Source organism: Callorhinus ursinus, unplaced genomic scaffold (genome assembly GCF_003265705.2).
Source record: "Callorhinus ursinus isolate GAN/ISIS: 27379988/994484 unplaced genomic scaffold, GSC_fseal_2.0 scaffold43, whole genome shotgun sequence".
Lineage (NCBI taxonomy): Eukaryota > Metazoa > Chordata > Mammalia > Carnivora > Otariidae > Callorhinus > Callorhinus ursinus.
The window spans coordinates 352,183-358,230 of record NW_027397105.1 but is presented as its reverse complement, the minus strand read 5'-3'; the positions used below and the strand labels follow the sequence as shown (position 1 = coordinate 358,230).

Here is a 6,048-nt window from a genome sequence, read left to right as displayed (position 1 = left end):
ATGGGCGACTACGGGACACAGGTCATCGCACGCCGCGTGGTGGACCGGCCACGTGGATAGCGTATACACACAGGGACAGGGCGGAAGGATACAGCCGAAGGGTGCACCGTGCCGGTCCCCGCTCAGAGAATTACAGGTGATGGTTTTCCTATCTCCTCTTTTCTTTCTTTACTGGCCAGTAATTATAATGGCAGACACTGATGACAGAGCACTTCCCACGTGCTGGGCCTGCAGCCGCCCGGGCACTGGCTGTGATGGGCATGCGTACGATTCAGATGAGCAAGCCGGGCACGAAGCATCATGGGGCGGGAGGGCTCCCTCCGAGGTGCGTCCCGCACGCGGCTGACAAGTTGGTTCTGGGCACAAGTGCCCCATCTGGCTCTAAACTGTGCTCTACCCTCCTGGCAAATCCACCTGCTTGTCTTCTTTGCATGCACCAAATTTCTGTAATAGCACAGAAGAAAGGAAAAAGCAGTGACATGCATGGGCTTATAATCACACACAAAAATAATGCAGGGGGACAAAACAAGCTGGACACGACTCTGCCCACACCTGTGGCTGCCGGTGTCGGAAGGGTCCCCGGGGCGAAATTGCACCCACGTCGGGACTGCAGGGTCCCCCGGGAGCGAAGCTGCACCCGCAAAGCCAGGACTTGGTGCCTGCAGAGGCTCGTCTTCATCTGGGATCTCAGGACCGGGTAGCAGTTCTAGATGTTCCTCCTGCTGGTTGTGGTTCCAAACTGCACTCAGAGGTCACCTCCTCCAGGAAGCCTGCAGGCTTGGCTGGGTGCTTGTTTTTATCATGATACTTACTGCTCATTACCGGGATTTTCTGTCTCCTGCACAGGTCAGTGAGCCCTTTAAGGGAGAGGCGATGTGTGAGCCCTTTAAGGGAGAGGCGATGTGTGAGCCCTTTCTGCCTCACCTGGGGGCCTTGACCAGAGCAGCAAGACAGACAGACGTTCTGAATGAGTGAAGGAAGCTTGCTTCTCAGGCCACCAGCCACACCAGCCTGGGAGTAAAAGTAGGCTCTCTATTTTAGCAAAGGTGTTTCTGTTACTCTAGCCTTTACCAGAAAAATAGCTAGGACTCTCACTTTTTGAAAGCGTGACCCCACACACTTCTTTTGGGACTGTGCAGAGGGAGTCTGGCTTGTGCATGGCTGCCCTCGGCTCTGCACACAAGGGCGGCTCCCTGTGGGCGGAGGATGGAGAGGAGGGGGCAGCCAGAGGGCACAGGGCTTGTTTTGGAGGTAATGAAAATGTTCTAGAATTGACCATGGTCATGGCTGCACATATCAAAAAGAGAAAAAGAAACCGCACTTGAGTTGTACATTTTAAATGAGTGAATTGAATGGCATGTGAATGACATTTCAATAAAGTGATTAAAATGCCAATAATATGATCTCACAGCTCCTATGGGCCCAGAATTCAGAAGCACTTCTTGCCCACACCCCCAGTGGGCCTCCTGGTCACCCCCGTCTGCCCGAGGCTCCAACCCCTGCCTCTTTCCACCCTCCGCACTCCCTAGGCCTCAGCACATCTCCAGCTGTTCCCTGATGCCCCCACCCTGATGTCCGCCAGGCGTCGCAAATGCACGGGGCCCAAACAGTTCTCCCCCCGAAGCCCCCCTCCCTCGGCCTTCTCGGGCCTGTCACGGCACGGTCATCCACGCGGGGCACAGGGCAAACACGCGGTGAGCCTTCCTTCCTTCGCCCGCACACCCAGTCCTCCAGCAAACCTGGCCACTGCGCCTCTAGAGCCCTTCTGAGCCCACCCTGTCTCCCCCCTGCATCACGGCAGGCCTAGACGGTCCCCTCCTATCCCCCCTGCACGGCTGCAGGGGGGAGCTGACTGGTCCACCACAGCCCTCCCTGCCGGGGATCTTTGTAAAATCACTCCCCTGCTTAGAACGCCTTTACCCCGGGCCCTCCGCGTGGCTGGAGCAAAACCAGGTCCCTTTCCCTGCCTCCAGACCCTTCATCTTGTCCCCGACCCTGTTGGCCTCACACCAGCCGTCCCCTCGCTCACTCTGTTACAGCTACGCAGCTTTCTCCGTTCCTCAAAGTACCCATTTCAGGGACTTCGACCATCCCCTCCCCCCGGAATGCTGCTCTGTGAGATCTCTGCACCACAGGTTGATAGCAGCTTAAATGTCACCTCCTCCAGGAAGCCCTCCCTGACCACTCCATTTAGGAAGTCACCCAGTCACTCTCTGTCCCACCTCCATATCACAGTCTGAAGGTTTTCTTGTTTATTTGTTCATTTTTTTCCTCCACTGTCTGTCTTGATAGCCGCTGTACCCCCAGCGCCATGGTGCATGGCACTCAGGCTGTGTTCATTCCAATAAAGAAAGGAAGGAATTGCTGTGTGGCTTCAGGCGGGTCAGTGCTAGTCTCTGAACCCTCTCTATGAAGTAAAGTCGTGTGCCCTGATAAGGTCTTTGCTTCTTAGGGTCAATCTGCAAAGGCAAAGTTTTAAGGCAAATCGGCGCCGGGGTGGCCAGGGGCCACCAGGTGTCGCTAAACACCAAGACAAGACCAGCCTTAGCTAAGTGCCAGTTCCGGGGCGGGCCCAAGAGTCTATGTGGTCAGCTCACCACTGAGAGGGTCTCCAAGGACGTTGGGTCAGCACATGCCTTCTGGGGCGACCCTTAAGCGGGGGACCTCCAGTGACACGACCAGCCGGGCAAAGGACCCGGGGCTAGACTCTGGGTTGTCTCTGGGCGTCAGTCTTCCCATCTGCCCGTTCGGTGTGGACTTACTGTACCGGTTCTTCTGGCGCAGACCCCTCCTCTGTGGCAGCATCATCGGGGCGGGAGGAAGGAGGATAGCAAAGGAGAAGGGGGTCCCCCTTTCTTCCCTCTGTCCCATGGGGCAGGGCCATGTCCTTCCCTGGGTGCATTCTTATTTTTTATTTTATTTTATTTTTTTAAGATTTTTATGTATTTATCAGAGAGAGAGAGAGAGACGGAGGCAGGCAGAGGGAGAAGCGGGCTCCTTGAAAGGAGCAAGGAGGAGCAGGGAGCCCGATGTGGGACGCGATCCCAGGACCCTGGGATCATGACCGGAGCCGAAGGCAGACACTTCACCGACCGAGCCACCCAGGCGTCCCAACCCTGGGTGCGTTCTTGGCGCCCACACGTTCCATGGGAAGGTGCCTCTGGCAAAAGGCACAGCTTTGTCATTAGGCCCTGTCAGAGGTGCGAGCAATCAGAGCCAGAAGAATTCCTCCGGTGAGACGCAGGGACGTCCGGGGGGAGGAGGGGAAATGTATTCTTCTAAAAAGGCAAATGTTAAAACCATTATGAACTCAGGGCTACACCCAAAGAGGCCATCAGCCAGACTTGCCAACAGGCCACGCGGGGGTCCCAGAAGAGGGACAGAAGCGCCCCAGGGAGAGGCACTGACCTGCCCAAGACCATCACGCACAAAACATACGCCGCAAACTGCTGTGCGCGAGTCCAGGGGAGATCAGTGTGCGTTCTGGGAGACGGAGCCAGAGCCGGGGAATGGGGTTGGGGAAGCCTGGGGCTTCAAGGTGACACATCCCTAGACCCCGAACCTTCAGTGAGAATGAACTTTACTGCACACACTGAAGCGGCCAAAATGTTCCATCCAGCAGGTTACGCCTCTCGCCAGGACCCTTGTCCTGACCCCACCCAGCCCCCGAAGAGAAGGGGGAGCCCTTTCAGGGACACATCTGGACCCAGGCTTAATGAAAGTCGTGCGAACACAGCCTCCAGGATCTTGCCAAACCCCCGAGGGCAAGCCGGGGAGAGCTTCCTCCCGACAGAAGAGGAACACAGAGGCAGAATGAAACGAAGATGCGTTCACATACATACCCTTATACAGAATTCAGCTTTATTGAAATATAACTCACCAACCGCACTATTTCACCATTCAAAAATTTTAAAAGATTTTATTTATTTATTTGAGAGAGAGGGAACACAAGCGGGGGTGGGGGCAGAGGGAGAAGCAGGCTCCCCGCTGAAAAGGGAGCCTGACATGGGACTCAATCCCAGGACCCTGAGATCATGACCGGAGCCGAAGGCAGACGCTTGATGACTGAGCCACCAGGCGCCCCCCTTCACCCATTTTTAAATGGGGCTGTCTTTTTGTTGTTTTACAAGTCCTTTATACATTGTAGATAGAAATCCCTGATCAGGCGCATGACTTGTAAACATTTGCTCCCATTGTCGCATGAGGGGTCCTTCCACACTCTGGATATCTGCCTTACGTTTTAAGGATATGTCATCAGGTAACACAACTTGAGAATTGTTCCATCTTCGTAGGTCATTCCTATAATCATGAGGTGGGCCCTCTTGTTTTCACTCATAGATATTTTCTGTCTTAAATAACATTTTGTTTGCTATTTATAGAGACACACCAGCTCTCTTTCAGCCAGTATTTTCTATTTACTCTCAACCTTCCATCTCCTTGTTTTAGGTGCTTCTTTTGTAAACAGCATGAATCTTGACTCTTTAAGTCCAATCTGTCAGTCTGGCCAAATTGGTGCACTTACAATTACGGTGACTCAGGCTGGTCAGAGGTGCCAGCAGTCTGCCCCGTGCTGCACAGGAGGAGGGGAATGAAACTGCCTTTTATCAACTGTTAGTTTTGTGCCAGCCCAAGCTTGCTGAGTGCGCACCGCACTGGCATAAATAGCAGAGTACTCCTCTTTCTCGGAGAGAGGGAGCAAGGCTGTGCTCGGGTAACCCACTCAAAGTCACACAGCTGGTGAGGGGCAGAGTTGGGGCTCTCGCTGGGCTCCAGACCCCCTCCCCACAACCTGCAGGGGCAGCCAGGACCCCTCCCAAAGTGGGCAGAAATCCAGCTGGACCTGGAGGGTCAGACTGTGACAGAGAAGGAAACAGGTTTGCAGGCAAAGGGAAGAGTCACAGCTGGGTGCCGAGGTGCATCAAGGTCAAAATGGCGGGGCGCCTGGGTGGCTCAGTCTTTAAGCGTCTGCTTTCGGGTCAGGTCATGATCCCAGGGCCCTGGGATCAAGTCCCACTTCGGGCTCCCTGCTCCGCGGGAAGCCTGCTTCTCTCTCTCCCACTCCCCCTGCTTGTGTTCCCTCTCTCGCTGTGGCTCTCTCTGTCAAATAAATAAATAAAATCTTAAAAAAAAAAGGTCAAAGGGTGGGGCCCCGTTCCACTTAACCCAGCCCACCCACCGGTACAGCAGGAACGGTTCCCCGCCCTATGCCCATGCATTTCTCCTGTCCACGACATGCACAGTAGAGTCAGGCTGAGCACTTCCAAATAAATCTGGGAAATAAAGTGATTCTGTTCTGGTTCCACTGGTGTGCAGGGGGAGATGTTTAGCACCCCACTAAGTGGGGAGGGGGATCTTGGAGCATTTGCCAATTGCTGTGGTATGAATACTCCCACTATGCCAAACTATCAACATCACCAAACACACAGAATTGGGAAGATATGCACCCAATCTGCTCACACAAGCCGGGAGCAGCCGACTCCAGCCCACCACCCTACTTACCCCTCCTGGAGAAGTCTGTCAAACGGGGGGGGGTACTGCTACTGGAGGCTGTGCCTTTTCAGTGGGGTATAGATGGTTCATGCCCCTCGTCCTCCTGCTCCTCCTCCAGGAAGACCCTGCAGGTAGGGGTGTGTCGGGGTTAGAGACATTGAGGCTTAAAGGGAACTTGCCCAGTGAGTGCAACCAACACACCTGTGAGTGTTCACATGCACCTGCGATGTGTGCACAACCCCCGTCCACGTGTACCTGTGATGTGTGCACAGCCCCCATCCACGTGTACCTGTGATGTGTGCACAACCCCGTCCACGTGCACCTGTGATGGCCCTGTCCACGGTGCACCTGCAATGCGTGCAGAACCCCCGTCCGCATGCACCTGTGATGAGTCCACAACCCCTGTCCACGTGCACCTGCGATGTGGGCACAGCCCCTGTCCACGTGCACCTGCGATGCGGGCACAACCCCGTCCACGTGCACCTGCGATTCGGGCGCAGCCCCCATCCACGCGCACCTGCGATGCGGGCGCAGCCCCGTCCACGCGCACCTGCGATG

General features: G+C 55.2%; 1 pseudogene; it reads left to right on the top strand.

The window, feature by feature from the left end:
• The window catches only part of LOC112817028 (acyl carrier protein, mitochondrial pseudogene), an 11,911-nt pseudogene continuing 5,863 nt past the window's right edge, over positions 1–6,048 (top strand).